Source organism: Spermophilus citellus, assembly GCF_964194105.1.
Source record: "Spermophilus citellus genome assembly, chromosome: 7".
In the NCBI taxonomy this organism is placed as follows: domain Eukaryota; kingdom Metazoa; phylum Chordata; class Mammalia; order Rodentia; family Sciuridae; genus Spermophilus; species Spermophilus citellus.
The window spans coordinates 8,687,440-8,704,412 of record NC_138188.1 but is presented as its reverse complement, the minus strand read 5'-3'; positions in this window follow the sequence as shown (position 1 = coordinate 8,704,412).

Genomic DNA, 16,973 nt, shown 5'->3' with positions numbered 1-16,973 from the left:
GTTCTATCTCTATGTTTTGTTTCCTCTTGATGTAGCCCTAAGCAGTGACTGACGAGAAACACTTTCATGGAAAGGGGTTGCCAGGCTTCCCAAATATACGAATCTCCAGAAATCTCATGAAATATTTTTTCACCCAAACAGGATGATACTTTCAGGTAATGATCAGTACACTAAGGCGACTTGGTTACCCAAATTTCGTTTTTCTATGTTGAAGCTTTCGTTTCCAGTAACAGTTTGAATTTTTAGGTTTCACTCTGTTTTCTCCTATATTGATAGATGTATTTGGAACTCTAAATCCAACACGGTTTGTGCTAGCTTCTTGAAACTTGACACAATAAAGTAGTTTAACATTCTATGTCTATGTTTTGTTTCCTCTTGATGTAGCCCTAACAGTGACTGGCGAGAAACACTTTCATGGAAAGGGGTTGCCAGGCTTCCCAAATAAACGAATCTCCAGAAATCTCAGGAAATATTTTTTCACCCAAACAGGATGATACTTTCAGGTAATGATCAGTACACTAAGGCGACTTGGTTCCCCAAATTTCGTTTTTCTATGTTGAAGCGTTCGTTTCCAGTAACAGTTTGAATTTTTAGGTTTCACTCTGTTTTCTCCTATATTGATAGATGTATTTGGAACTCTAAATCCAACACGGTTTGTGCTAGCTTCTTGAAACTTGACACAATAAAGTAGTTTCACGTTCTATCTCTATGTTTTGTTTCCTCTTGATGTATCCCTAAGCAGTGACTGACGAGAAACACTTACATGGAAAGGGGTTGCCAGGCTTCCCAAAATTACGAATCTCCAGAAATCTCAGCAAATATTTTTTCACCCAAACTGAATGATACTTTCAGGTAATGATCAGTACACTAAGGCGACTTCATTCCCCAAATTTCGTTCTTCTATTTTGAAGCGTTCGTTTCCAGTAACAGTTTGAATTTTTAGGTTTCACTCTGTTTTCTCCTATATTGATAGATGTATTTGGAACTCTGAATCCAACACGGTTTGTGCTAGCTTCTTGAAACTTGACACAATAAAGTAGTTTCACGTTCTATCTCTATGTTTTGTTTCCTCTTGATGTAGCCCTAACTGTGACTGGCGAGAAACACTTTCATGGAAAGGGGTTGCCAGGCTTCCCAAAATTACGAATCTCCAGAAATCTCAGCAAATATTTTTTCACCCAAACAGGATGATACTTTCAGGTAATGATCAGTACACTAAGGCGACTTGGTTCCCCAAATTTCGTTTTTCTATGTTAAAGCGTTCGTTTCCAGTAACAGTTTGAATTTTTAGGTTTCACTCTGTTTTCTCCTATATTGATAGATGTATTTGGAACTCTAAATCCAACACGGTTTTTGCTAGCTTCTTGAAACTTGACACAATAAAGTAGTTTCACGTTCTATCTCTATGTTTTGTTTCCTCTTGATGTAGCCCTAAGCAGTGACTGGCGAGAAACACTTTCATGGAAAGGGGTTGCCAGGCTTCCCAAAATTACGAATCTCCAGAAATCTCAGCAAATATTTTTTCACCCAAACTGGATGATATTTTCAGGTAATGATCAGTACACTAAGGCGACTTGGTTCCCCAAATTTCGTTTTTCTATGTTGAAGCGTTCGTTTCCAGTAACAGTTTGAATTTTTAGGTTTCACTCTGTTTTCTCCTATATTGATAGATGTATTTGGAACTCTAAATCCAACACGGTTTGTGCTAGCTTCTTGAAACTTGACACAATAAAGTAGTTTCACGTTCTATCTCTATGTTTTGTTTCCTCTTGATGTAGCCCTAAACAGTGACTGGCGAGAAACACTTTCATGGAAAGGGGTTGCCAGGCTTCCCAAAATTACGAATCTCCAGAAATCTCAGCAAATATTTTTCCACCCAAACTGGATGATACTTTCAGGTAATGATCAGTACACTAAGGCGACTTGGTTCGCCAAATGTCGTTCTTCTATGTTGAAGCGTTCGTTTCCAGTAACAGTTTGAATTTTTAGGTTTCACTCTGTTTTCTCCTATATTGATAGATGTATTTGGAACTCTAAATCCAACACGGTTTGTGCTAGCTTCTTGAAACTTGACACAATAAAGTAGTTTCACCTTCTATCTCTATGTTTTGTTTCCTCTTGATGTAGCCCTAAACAGTGACTGGCGAGAAACACTTTCATGGAAAGGGGTTGCCAGGCTTCCCAAAATTACGAATCTCCAGAAATCTCAGCAAATATTTTTCCACCCAAACTGGATGATACTTTCAGGTAATGATCAGTACACTAAGGCGACTTGGTTCGCCAAATGTCGTTCTTCTATGTTGAAGCGTTCGTTTCCAGTAACACTTTGAATTTTTAGATTTCACTCTGTTTTCTCCTATATTGATAGATGTATTTGGAACTCTAAATCCAACACGGTTTATGCTAGCTTCTTGAAACTTGACACAATAAAGTAGTTTCACGTTTTATCTCTATGTTTTGTTTCCTCTTGATGTAGCCCTAACAGTGACTGGCGAGAAACACTTTCATGGAAAGGGGTTGCCAGGCTTCCCAAATATACGAATCTCCAGAAATCACAGGAAATATTTTTTCACCCAAACAGGATGATACTTTCAGGTAATGATCAGTACACTAAGGCGACTTGGTTCCCTAAATTTCGTTCTTCAATTTTGAAGCGTTCGTTTCCAGTAACAGTTTGAATTTTTAGGTTTCACTCTGTTTTCTCCTATATTGATAGATGTATTTGGAAGTCTAAATCCAACACGGTTTGTGCTAGCTTCTTGAAACTTGACACAATAAAGTAGTTTCACGTTCTATCTCTATGTTTTGTTTCCTCTTGATGTAGCCCTAAGCAGTGACTGGCGAGAAACACTTTCATGGAAAGGGTTTGCCAGGCTTCCCAAAAGTACGAATCTCCAGAAATCTCAGCAAATAATTTTTCACCCAAACTGGATGATACTTTCAGGTAATGATCAGTACACTAAGGCGACTTGGTTCCCCAAATTTCGTTCTTCTATGTTGACGCGTTCGTTTCCAGTAACAGTTTGAATTTTTAGGTTTCACTCTGTTTTCTCCTATATTGATAGATGTATTTGGAACTCTGAATCCAACACGGTTTGTGCTAGCTTCTTGAAACTTGACACAATAAAGTAGTTTCACGTTCTATCTGTATGTTTTGTTTCCTCTTGATGTAGCACTAACAGTGACTGGCGAGAAACACTTTCATGGAATGGGGTTGCCAGGCTTCCCAAATATACGAATCTCCAGAAATCTCAGCAAATATTTTTTCACCCAAACTGGATGATACTTTCAGGTAATGATCAGTACACTAAGGCGACTTGGTTCCCCAAATTTCGTTTTTCTATGTTGAAGCGTTCGTTTCCAGTAACAGTTTGAATTTTTAGGTTTCACTCTGTTTTCTCCTATATTGATAGATGTATTTGGAACTCTAAATCCAACACGGTTTGTGCTAGCTTCTTGAAACTTCACACAATAAAGTAGTTTCATGTTCTATCTCTATGTTTTGTTTCCTCTTGATGTAGCCCTAAGCAGTGACTGACGAGAAACACTTTCATGGAAAGGGTTTGCCAGGCTTCCCAAAATTACGAATCTCCAGAAATCTCAGCAAATATTTTTTCACCCAAACTGGATGATACTTTCAGGTAATGATCAGTACACTAAGGCGACTTGGTTCCCCAAAATTCGTTCTTCTATGTTGAAGAGTTCGTTTCCAGTAACAGTTTGAATTTTTAGGTTTCACTCTGTTTTCTCCTATATTGATAGATGTATTTGGAACTCTAAATCCGACACGGTTTGTGCTAGCTTCTTGAAACTTGACACAATAAAGTAGTTTCACGTTCTATCTCCATGTTTTGTTTCCTCTTGATGTAGCCCTAACAGTGACTGGCGAGAAACACTTTCATTGAAAGGGGTTGCCAGGCTTCCCAAATATACGAATCTCCAGAAATCTCAGGAAATATTTTTTCACGAAAACAGGATGATACTTTCAGGTAATGATCAGTACACTAAGGCGACTTGGTTCCCCAAATTTCGTTTTTCTATGTTGAAGGGTTCGTTTCCAGTAACAGTTTGAATTTTTAGGTTTCACTCTGTTTTTTCCTATATTGATAGATGTATTTGGAAGTCTAAATCCAACACGTTTTGTGCTAGCTTCTTGAAACTTGACACAATAAAGTAGTTTCACGTTCTATCTCTATGTTTTGTTTCCTCTTGATGTAGCCCTAAGCAGTGACTGACGAGAAACACTTACATGGAAAGGGGTTGCCAGGCTTCCCAAAATTACGAATCTCCAGAAATCTCAGCAAATATTTTTTCACCCAAACTGAATGATACTTTCAGGTAATGATCAGTACACTAAGGCGACTTCATTCCCCAAATTTCGTTCTTCTATTTTGAAGCGTTCGTTTCCAGTAACAGTTTGAATTTTTAGGTTTCACTCTGTTTTCTCCTATATTGATAGATGTATTTGGAACTCTGAATCCAACACGGTTTGTGCTAGCTTCTTGAAACTTGACACAATAAAGTAGTTTCATGTTCTATCTCTATGTTTTGTTTCCTCTTGATGTAGCCCTAACTGTGACTGGCGAGAAACACTTTCATGGAAAGGGGTTGCCAGGCTTCCCAAAATTACGAATCTCCAGAAATCTCAGCAAATATTTTTTCACCCAAACAGGATGATACTTTCAGGTAATGATCAGTACACTAAGGCGACTTGGTTCCCCAAATTTCGTTTTTCTATGTTGAAGCGTTCGTTTCCAGTAACAGTTTGAATTTTTAGGTTTCACTCTGTTTTCTCCTATATTGATAGATGTATTTGGAACTCTAAATCCAACACGGTTTGTGCTAGCTTCTTGAAACTTGACACAATAAAGTAGTTTCACCTTCTATCTCTATGTTTTGTTTCCTCTTGATGTAGCCCTAAACAGTGACTGGCGAGAAACACTTTCATGGAAAGGGGTTGCCAGGCTTCCCAAAATTACGAATCTCCAGAAATCTCAGCAAATATTTTTCCACCCAAACTGGATGATACTTTCAGGTAATGATCAGTACACTAAGGCGACTTGGTTCGCCAAATGTCGTTCTTCTATGTTGAAGCGTTCGTTTCCAGTAACACTTTGAATTTTTAGGTTTCACTCTGTTTTCTCCTATATTGATAGATGTATTTGGAACTCTAAATCCAACACGGTTTGTGCTAGCTTCTTGAAACTTGACACAATAAAGTAGTTTCACGTTCTATCTCTATGTTTTGTTTCCTCTTGATGTAGCCCTAAGCAGTGACTGACAAGAAACACTTACATGGAAAGGGGTTGCCAGGCTTCCCAAATATAAGAATCTCCAGAAATCTCAGCAAATATTTTTTCACCCAAACTGAATGATACTTTCAGGTAATGATCAGTACACTAAGGCGACTTCATTCCCCAAATTTCGTTCTTCTATTTTGAAGCGTTCGTTTCCAGTAACAGTTTGAATTTTTAGGTTTCACTCTGTTTTCTCCTATATTGATAGATGTATTTGGAACTCTAAATCCAACACGGTTTGTGCTAGCTTCTTGAAACTTGACACAATAAAGTAGTTTCACGTTCTATCTCTATGTTTTGTTTCCTCTTGATGTAGCCCTAACAGTGACTGGCGAGAAACACTTTCATGGAAAGGGGTTGCCAGGCTTCCCAAATATACGAATCTCCAGAAATCTCAGGAAATATTTTTTCACCCAAACAGGATGATACTTTCAGGTAATGATCAGTACACTAAGGCGCCTTGGTTCCCCAAATTTCGGTTTTCTATGTTAAAGCGTTCGTTTCCAGTAACAGTTTGAATTTTTAGGTTTCACTCTGTTTTCTTTTATATTGATAGATGTATTTGGAACACTGAATCCAACACGGTTTGTGCTAGCTTCTTGAAACTTGACACAATAAAGTAGTTTCATGTTCTATCTCTGTGTTTTGTTTCCTCTTGATGTAGCCCTAAGCAGTGACTGACGAGAAACACTTTCATGGAAAGGGGTTGCCAGGCTTCACAAAATTACGAATCTCCAGAAATCTCAGCAAATATTTTTTCACCCAAACTGGATGATACTTTCAGGTAATGATCAGTACACTAAGGCGACTTGGTTCCCCAAATTTCGTTTTTCTATGTTGAAGCGTTCGTTTCCAGTAAGAGTTTGAATTTTTAGGTTTCACTCTGTTTTCTCCTATATTGATAGATGTATTTGGAACTCTAAATCCAACACGGTTTGTGCTAGCTTCTTGAAACTTGACACAATAAAGTAGTTTCACGTTCTATCTCTATGTTTTGTTTCCTCTTGATGTAACCCTAAGCAGTGACTGACGAGAAACACTTTCATGGAAAGGGGTTGCCAGGCTTCCCAAAATTACGAATCTCCAGAAATCTCAGCAAATATATTTTCACCCAAACTGGATGATACTTTCAGGTAATGATCAGTACACTAAGGCGACTTGGTTCCCCAAATTTCGTTCTTCTATGTTGAAGCGTTCGATTCCAGTAACAGTTTGAATTTTTAGGTTTCACTCTGTTTTCTCCTATATTGATAGATGTATTTGGAACTCTGACTCCAACATGGTTTGTGCTAGCTTCTTGAAACTTGACACAATAAAGTAGTTTCACGTTCTATCTCTATGTTTTGTTTCCTCTTGATGTAGCCCTAAGCAGTGACTGGCGAGAAACACTTTCATGGATACGGTTTGCCAGGCTTCCCAAAATTACGAATCTCCAGAAATCTCAGCAAATATTTTTTCACCCTAACTGGATGATACTTTCAGGTAATGATCAGTACACTAAGGCGACTTGGTTCCCCAAATTTCGTTCTTCTATGTTGAAGCGTTCGTTTCCAGTAACAGTTTGAATTTTTAGGTTTCACTCTGTTTTCTCCTATATTGATAGATGTATTTGGAACTCTGAATCCAACACGGTTTGTGCTAGCTTCTTGAAACTTGACACAATAAAGTAGTTTCACGTTCTATCTCTATGTTTTGTTTCCACTTGATGTAGCACTAACAGTGACTGGCGAGAAACACTTTCATGGAAAGGGGTTGCCAGGCTTCCCAAATATACGAATCTCCAGAAATCTCAGCAAATATTTTTTCACCCAAACTGGATGATACTTTCAGGTAATGATCAGTACACTAAGGCGACTTCATTCCCCAAATTTCGTTTTTCTATGTTGAAGCGTTCGTTTCCAGTAACAGTTTGATTTTTTAGGTTTCACTCTGTTTTCTCCTATATTGATAGATGTATTTGGAACTCTAAATCCAACACGGTTTGTGCTAGCTTCTTGAAACTTGACACAATAAAGTAGTTTCACGTTCTATCTCCATGTTTTGTTTCCTCTTGATGTAGCCCTAACAGTGACTGGCGAGAAACACTTTCATGGAAAGGGGTTGCCAGGCTTCCCAAATATACGAATCTCCAGAAATCTCAGGAAATATTTTTTCACCCAAACAGGATGATACTTTCAGGTAATGATCAGTACACTAAGGCGACTTGGTTCCCCAAATTTCGTTTTTCTATGTTGAAGCGTTCGTTTCCAGTAACAGTTTGAATTTTTAGGTTTCACTCTGTTTTCTCCTATATTGATAGATGTATTTGGAACTCTGAATCCAACACGGTTTGTGCTAGCTTCTTGAAACTTGACACAATAAAGTAGTTTCGTGTTCTATCTCTATGTTTTGTTTCCTCTTGATGTAGCCCTAAGCAGTGACTGGCGAGAAACACTTTAATGGAAAGGGGTTGCCAGGCTTCCCAAAATTACGAATCTCCAGAAATCACAGCAAATATTTTTTCACCAAAATTGGATGATACTTTCAGGTAATGATCAGTACACTAAGGCGGCTTGGTTCGCCAAATGTCGTTCTTCTATGTTGAAGCGTTCGTTTCCAGTAACAGTTTGAATTTTTAGGTTTCACTCTGTTTTCTCCTATATTGATAGATGTATTTGGAACTCTAAATCCAACACGGATTGTGCTAGATTCTTGAAACTTGACACAATAAAGTAGTTTCACGTTCTTTCTCTATGTTTTGTTTCCTCTTGATGTAGCCCTAACTGTGACTTGCGAGAAACACTTTCATGGAAAGGGGTTGCCAGGGTTCCCAAATATACGAATCTCCAGAAATCTCAGGAAATATTTTTTCACCCAAACAGGATGATACATTCAGGTAATGATCAGTACACTAAGGCGACTTCGTTCCCCAAATTTCGTTTTTCTATATTAAAGCGTTCGTTTCCAGTAACAGTTTGAATTTTTAGGTTTCACTCTGTTTTCTCCTATATTGATAAATGTATTTGGAACTCTGAATCCAACACGGTTTGTGCTAGCTTCTTGAAACTTGACACAATAAAGTAGTTTCACGTTCTATCTCTATGTTTTGTTTCCTCTTGATGTAGCCCTAAGCAGTGACTGACGAGAAACACTTTCATGGAAAGGGGTTGCCAGGCTTCCCAAAATTACGAATCTCCAGAAATCTCAGCAAATATTTTTTCACCCAAACTGGATGATACTTTCAGGTAATGATCAGTACACTAACGCGACTTGGTTGCCCAAATTTCGTTCTTCTATGTTGAAGCGTTCGTTTCCAGTAACAGTTTGAATTTTTAGGTTTCACTCTGTTTTCTCCTATATTGATAGATGTATTTGGAAGTCTAAATCCAACACGGTTTGTGCTAGCTTCTTGAAACTTGACACAATAAAGTAGTTTCACGTTCTATCTCTATGTTTTGTTTCCTCTTGATGTAGCCCTAACAGTGACTGGCGAGAAACACTTTCATGGAAAGGGGTTGCCAGGCTTCCCAAATATACGAACCTCCAGAAATCTCAGGAAATATTTTTTCACCCAAAAAGGATGATACTTTCAGGTAATGATCAGTACACTAAGGCGACTTGGTTCCCCAAATTTCGTTTTTCTATGTTAAAGCGTTCGTTTCCAGTAACAGTTTGAATTTTTAGGTTTCACTTTGTTTTCTCCTATATTGATAGATGTATTTGGAACTCTGAATCCAACACGGTTTGTGCTAGCTTCTTGAAACTTGACACAATAAAGTAGATTCACGTTCTATCTCTATGTTTTGTTTGCTCTTGATGTAGCCCTAACAGTGACTGGCGAGAAACACTTTCATGGAAAGGGGTTGCCAGGCTTCCCAAAATTACGAATCTCCAGAAATCTCAGCAAATATTTTTTCACCCAAACTGGATGATACTTTCAGGTAATGATCAGTACACTAACGCGACTTGGTTGCCCAAATTTCGTTCTTCTATGTTGAAGCGTTCGTTTCCAGTAACAGTTTGAATTTTTAGGTTTCACTCTGTTTTCTCCTATATTGATAGATGTATTTGGAAGTCTAAATCCAACACGGTTTGTGCTAGCTTCTTGAAACTTGACACAATAAAGTAGTTTCACGTTCTATCTCTATGTTTTGTTTCCTCTTGATGTAGCCCTAACAGTGACTGGCGAGAAACACTTTCATGGAAAGGAGTTGCCAGGCTTCCCAAATATACGAATCTCCAGAAATCTCAGGAAATATTTTTTCACCCAAACAGGATGATACTTTCAGGTAATGATCAGTACACTAAGGCGACTTGGTTCCCCAAATTTCGTTTTTCTATGTTAAAGCGTTCGTTTCCAGTAACAGTTTGAATTTTTAGGTTTCACTTTGTTTTCTCCTATATTGATAGATGTATTTGGAACTCTGAATCCAACACGGTTTGTGCTAGCTTCTTGAAACTTGACACAATAAAGTAGTTTCACGTTCTATCTCTATGTTTTGTTTCCTCTTGATGTAACCCTAAGCAGTGACTGGCGAGAAACACTTTCATGGAAAGGGGTTGCCAGGCTTCCCAAAATTACGAATCTCCAGAAATCTCAGCAAATATATTTTCACCCAAACTGGATGATACTTTCAGGTAATGATCAGTACACTAAGGCGACTTGGTTCCCCAAATTTCGTTCTTCTATGTTGAAGCGTTCGTTTCCAGTAACAGTTTGAATTTTTAGGTTTCACTCTGTTTTCTCCTATATTGATAGATGTATTTGGAACTCTGACTCCAACATGGTTTGTGCTAGCTTCTTGAAACTTGACACAATAAAGTAGTTTCACGTTCTATCTCTATGTTTTGTTTCCTCTTGATGTAGCCCTAAGCAGTGACTGGCGAGAAACACTTTCATGGATACGGTTTGCCAGGCTTCCCAAAATTACGAATCTCCAGAAATCTCAGCAAATATTTTTTCACCCTAACTGGATGATACTTTCAGGTAATGATCAGTACACTAAGGCGACTTGGTTCGCCAAATGTCGTTCTTCTATGTTGAAGCGTTCGTTTCCAGTAACAGTTTGAATTTTTAGGTTTCACTCTGTTTTCTCCTATATTGATAGATGTATTTGGAACTCTGAATCCAACACGGTTTGTGCTAGCTTCTTGAAACTTGACACAATAAAGTAGTTTCACGTTCTATCTCTATGTTTTGTTTCCACTTGATGTAGCACTAACAGTGACTGGCGAGAAACACTTTCATGGAAAGGGGTTGCCAGGCTTCCCAAATATACGAATCTCCAGAAATCTCAGCAAATATTTTTTCACCCAAACTGGATGATACTTTCAGGTAATGATCAGTACACTAAGGCGACTTCATTCCCCAAATTTCGTTTTTCTATGTTGAAGCGTTCGTTTCCAGTAACAGTTTGATTTTTTAGGTTTCACTCTGTTTTCTCCTATATTGATAGATGTATTTGGAACTCTAAATCCAACACGGTTTGTGCTAGCTTCTTGAAACTTGACACAATAAAGTAGTTTCACGTTCTATCTCCATGTTTTGTTTCCTCTTGATGTAGCCCTAATAGTGACTGGCGAGAAACACTTTCATGGAAAGGGGTTGCCAGGCTTCCCAAATATACGAATCTCCAGAAATCTCAGGAAATATTTTTTCACCCAAACAGGATGATACTTTCAGGTAATGATCAGTACACTAAGGCGACTTGGTTCCCCAAATTTCGTTTTTCTATGTTAAAGCGTTCGTTTCCAGTAACAGTTTGAATTTTTAGGTTTCACTCTGTTTTCTCCTATATTGATAGATGTATTTGGAACTCTGAATCCAACACGGTTTGTGCTAGCTTCTTGAAACTTGACACAATAAAGTAGTTTCACGTTCTATCTCCATGTTTTGTTTCCTCTTGATGTAGCCCTAAGCAGTGACTGATGAGAAACACTTTCATGGAAAGGGGTTGCCAGGCTTCCCAAATATACGAATCTCCAGAAATCTCAGCAAATATTTTTTTCAACCAAACTGGATGATACTTTCAGGTAATGATCAGTACACTAAGGCGACTTGGTTCCCCAAATTTCGTTCTTCTATGTTGAAGCGTTCGTTTCCAGTAACAGTTTGAATTTTTAGGTTTCACTCTGTTTTCTCCTATATTGATAGATGTATTTGGTACTCTAAATCCAACACGGTTTGTGCTAGCTTCTTGAAACTTGACAGAATAAAGTAGTTTCAAGTTCTATCTCTATGTTTTGTTTCCTCTTGATGTAGACCTAAGCAGTGACTGGGGAGAAACATTTCATGGAAAGGGGTTGCCAGGCTTCCCAAAATTACGAATCTCCAGAAATCTCAGCAAATATTTTTTCACCCAAACTGGATGATACTTTCAGGTAATGATCAGTACACTAAGGCGACTTGGTTCGCCAAATGTCGTTCTTCTATGTTGAAGCGTTCGTTTCCAGTAACAGTTTGAATTTTTATGTTTCACTCTGTTTTCTCCTATATTGATAGATGTATTTGGAACTCTAAATCCAACACGGTTTGTGCTAGCTTCTTGAAACTTGACACAATAAAGTAGTTTCACGTTCTATCTCTATGTTTTGTTTCCTCTTGATGTAGCCCTAACAGTGACTGGCGAGAAACACTTTCATGGAAAGGGGTTACCAGGCTTCCCAAATATACGAATCTACAGAAATCTCAGGAAATATTTTTTCACCCAAACAGGATGATACTTTCAGGTAATGATCAGTACACTAAGGCGACTTGGTTCCCCAAATTTCGTTTTTCTATGTTAAAGCGTTCGTTTCCAGTAACAGTTTGAATTTTTAGGTTTCACTCTGTTTTCTCCTATATTGATAGATGTATTTGGAACTCTGAATCCAACACGGTTTGTGCTAGCTTCTTGAAACTTGACACAATAAAGTAGTTTCACGTTCTATCTCTATGTTTTGTTTCCTCTTGATGTAGCCCTAACAGTGACTGGCGAGAAACACTTTCATGGAAAGGGGTTGCCAGGCTTCCCAAATATACGAATCTCCAGAAATCTCAGCAAATATTTTTTCACCCAAACTGGATGATACTTTCAGGTAATGATCAGTACACTAGGGCGACTTGGTTCCCCAAATGTCGTTCTTCTATGTTGAAGCGTTCGTTTCCAGTAACAGTTTGAATTTTTAGGTTTCACTCTGTTTTCTCCTATAGTGATAGATGTATTTGGAACTCTAAATCCAACACGGTTTGTGCTAGCTTCTTGAAACTTGACACAATAAAGAAGTTTCAAGTTCTATCTCTATGTTTTGTTTCCTCTTGATGTAGCCCTAAGCAGTGACTGGGGAGAAACATTTCATGGAAAGGGGTTGCCAGGCTTCCCAAAATTACGAATCTCCAGAAATCTCAGCAAATATTTTTAACCCAAACTGGATGATACTTTCAGGTAATGATCAGTACACTAAGGCGACTTGGTTCGCCAAATGTCGTTCTTCTATGTTGAAGCGTTCGTTTCCAGTAACAGTTTGAATTTTTAGGTTTCACTCTGTTTTCTCCTATATTGATAGATGTATTTGGAACTCTAAATCCAACACGGTTTGTGCTAGCTTCTTGAAACTTGACACAATAAAGTAGTTTCACGTTCTATCTCTATGTTTTGTTTCCTCTTGATGTAGCCCTAACAGTGACTGGCGAGAAACACTTTCATGGAAAGGGGTTACCAGGCTTCCCAAATATACGAATCTCCAGAAATCTCAGGAAATATTTTTTCACCCAAACAGGATGATACTTTCAGGTAATGATCAGTACACTAAGGCGACTTGGTTCCCCAAATTTCGTTTTTCTATGTTAAAGCGTTCGTTTCCAGTAACAGTTTGAATTTTTAGGTTTCACTCTGTTTTCTCCTATATTGATAGATGTATTTGGAACTCTGAATCCAACACGGTTTGTGCTAGCTTCTTGAAACTTGACACAATAAAGTAGTTTCACGTTCTCTCTCTATGTTTTGTTTCCTCTTGATGTAGCCCTAAGCAGTGACTGACGAGAAACACTTTCATGGAAAGGGGTTGCCAGGGTTCCCAAAATTACGAATCTCCAGAAATCTCAGCAAATATTTTTTCACCCAAACTGGATGATACTTTCAGGTAATGAACAGTACACTAACGCGACTTGGTTGCCCAAATTTCGTTCTTCTATTTTGAAGCGTTCGTTTCCAGTAACAGTTTGAATTTTTAGGTTTCACTCTGTTTTCTCCTATATTGATAGATGTATTTGGAAGTCTAAATCCAACACGGTTTGTGCTAGCTTCTTGAAACTTGACACAATAAAGTAGTTTCACGTTCTATCTCTATTTTTTGTTTCCTCTTGATGTAGCCCTAAGCAGTGACTGACGAGAAACACTTTCATGGAAAGGGGTTGCCAGGCTTCCCAAAATTACGAATCTCCAGAAATCTCAGGAAATATTTTTTCACCCAAACAGGATGATACTTTCAGGTAATGATCAGTACACTAAGGCGACTTGGTTCCCCAAATTTCGTTTTTCTATGTTGAAGCGTTCGTTTCCAGTAACAGTTTGAATTTTTAGGTTTCACTCTGTTTTCTCCTATATTGATAGATGTATTTGGAACTCTGAATCCAACACGGTTTGTGCTAGCTTCTTGAAACTTGACACAATAAAGTAGTTTCACGTTCTATCTCTATGTTTTGTTTCCTCTTGATGTAGCCCTAACAGTGACTGGCGAGAAACACTTTCATGGAAAGGGGTTGCCAGGCTTCCCAAATATACGAATCTCCAGAAATCTCAGCAAATATTTTTTCACCCAAACTGGATGATACTTTCAGGTAATGATCAGTACACTAGGGCGACTTGGTTCCCCAAATGTCGTTCTTCTATGTTGAAGCGTTCGTTTCCAGTAACAGTTTGAATTTTTAGGTTTCACTCTGTTTTCTCCTATAGTGATAGATGTATTTGGAACTCTAAATCCAACACGGTTTGTGCTAGCTTCTTGAAACTTGACACAATAAAGAAGTTTCAAGTTCTATCTCTATGTTTTGTTTCCTCTTGATGTAGCCCTAAGCAGTGACTGGGGAGAAACATTTCATGGAAAGGGGTTGCCAGGCTTCCCAAAATTACGAATCTCCAGAAATCTCAGCAAATATTTTTAACCCAAACTGGATGATACTTTCAGGTAATGATCAGTACACTAAGGCGACTTGGTTCGCCAAATGTCGTTCTTCTATGTTGAAGCGTTCGTTTCCAGTAACAGTTTGAATTTTTAGGTTTCACTCTGTTTTCTCCTATATTGATAGATGTATTTGGAACTCTAAATCCAACACGGTTTGTGCTAGCTTCTTGAAACTTGACACAATAAAGTAGTTTCACGTTCTATCTCTATGTTTTGTTTCCTCTTGATGTAGCCCTAACAGTGACTGGCGAGAAACACTTTCATGGAAAGGGGTTACCAGGCTTCCCAAATATACGAATCTCCAGAAATCTCAGGAAATATTTTTTCACCCAAACAGGATGATACTTTCAGGTAATGATCAGTACACTAAGGCGACTTGGTTCCCCAAATTTCGTTTTTCTATGTTAAAGCGTTCGTTTCCAATAACAGTTTGAATTTTTAGGTTTCACTCTGTTTTCTCCTATATTGATAGATGTATTTGGAACTCTGAATCCAACACGGTTTGTGCTAGCTTCTTGAAACTTGACACAATAAAGTAGTTTCACGTTCTCTCTCTATGTTTTGTTTCCTCTTGATGTAGCCCTAAGCAGTGACTGACGAGAAACACTTTCATGGAAAGGGGTTGCCAGGGTTCCCAAAATTACGAATCTCCAGAAATCTCAGCAAATATTTTTTCACCCAAACTGGATGATACTTTCAGGTAATGAACAGTACACTAACGCGACTTGGTTGCCCAAATTTCGTTCTTCTATTTTGAAGCGTTCGTTTCCAGTAACAGTTTGAATTTTTAGGTTTCACTCTGTTTTCTCCTATATTGATAGATGTATTTGGAAGTCTAAATCCAACACGGTTTGTGCTAGCTTCTTGAAACTTGACACAATAAAGTAGTTTCACGTTCTATCTCTATTTTTTGTTTCCTCTTGATGTAGCCCTAAGCAGTGACTGACGAGAAACACTTTCATGGAAAGGGGTTGCCAGGCTTCCCAAAATTACGAATCTCCAGAAATCTCAGCAAATATTTTTTCACCCAAACTGGATGATACTTTCAGGTAATGATCAGTACACTAAGGCGACTTGGTTCCCCAAATTTCGTTCTTCTATTTTGAAGCGTTCGTTTCCAGTAACAGTTTGAATTTTTAGGTTTCACTCTGTTTTCTCCTATATTGATAGATGTATTTGGAACTCTAAATCCAACACGGTTTGTGCTAGCTTCTTGAAACTTGACACAATAAAGTAGTTTCACGTTCTATCTCTATGTTTTGTTTCCTCTTGATGTAGCCCTAACAGTGACTGGCGAGAAACACTTTCATGGAAAGGGGTTGCCAGGCTTCCCAAATATACGAATCTCCAGAAATCTCAGCAAATATTTTTTCACCCAAACAGGATGATACTTTCAGGTAATGATCAGTACACTAAGGAGACTTGGTTCCCCAAATTTCGTTTTTCTATGTTGAAGCGTTCGTTTCCAGTAACAGTTTGAATTTTTAGGTTTCACTCTGTTTTCTCCTATATTGATAGATGTATTTGGAACTCTAAATCCAACACGGTTTGTGCTAGCTTCTTGAAACTTGACAGAATAAAGTAGTTTCAAGTTCTATCTCTATGTTTTGTTTCCTCTTGATGTAGACCTAAGCAGTGACTGGGGAGAAACATTTCATGGAAAGGGGTTGCCAGGCTTCCCAAAATTACGAATCTCCAGAAATCTCAGCAAATATTTTTTCACCCAAACTGGATGATACTTTCAGGTAATGATCAGTACACTAAGGCGACTTGGTTCGCCAAATGTCGTTCCTCTATGTTGAAGCGTTCGTTTCCAGTAACAGTTTGAATTTTTAGGTTTCACTCTGTTTTCTCCTATATTGATAGATGTATTTGGAACTCTAAATCCAACACGGTTTGTGCTAGCTTCTTGAAACTTGACACAATAAAGTAGTTTCACGTTCTATCTCTATGTTTTGTTTCCTCTTGATGTAGCCCTAACAGTGACTGGCGAGAAACACTTTCATGGAAAGGGGTTACCAGGCTTCCCAAATATACGAATCTACAGAAATCTCAGGAAATATTTTTTCACCCAAACAGGATGATACTTTCAGGTAATGATCAGTACACTAAGGCGACTTGGTTCCCCAAATTTCGTTTTTCTATGTTAAAGCGTTCATTTCCAGTAACAGTTTGAATTTTTAGGTTTCACTCTGTTTTCTCCTATATTGATAGATGTATTTGGAACTCTGAATCCAACACGGTTTGTGCTAGCTTCTTGAAACTTGACACAATAAAGTAGTTTCACGTTCTATCTCTATGTTTTGTTTCCTCTTGATGTAGCCCTAAGCAGTGACTGGCGAGAAACACTTTCATGGAAAGGGGTTGCCAGGCTTCCCAAATATACGAATCTCCAGAAATCTCAGCAAATATTTTTTCACCCAAACTGGATGATACTTTCAGGTAATGATCAGTACACTAAGGCAACTTGGTTCCCCAAATTTCGTTCTTCTATGTTGAAGCGTTCGTTTCCAGTAACAGTTTGACTTTTTAGGT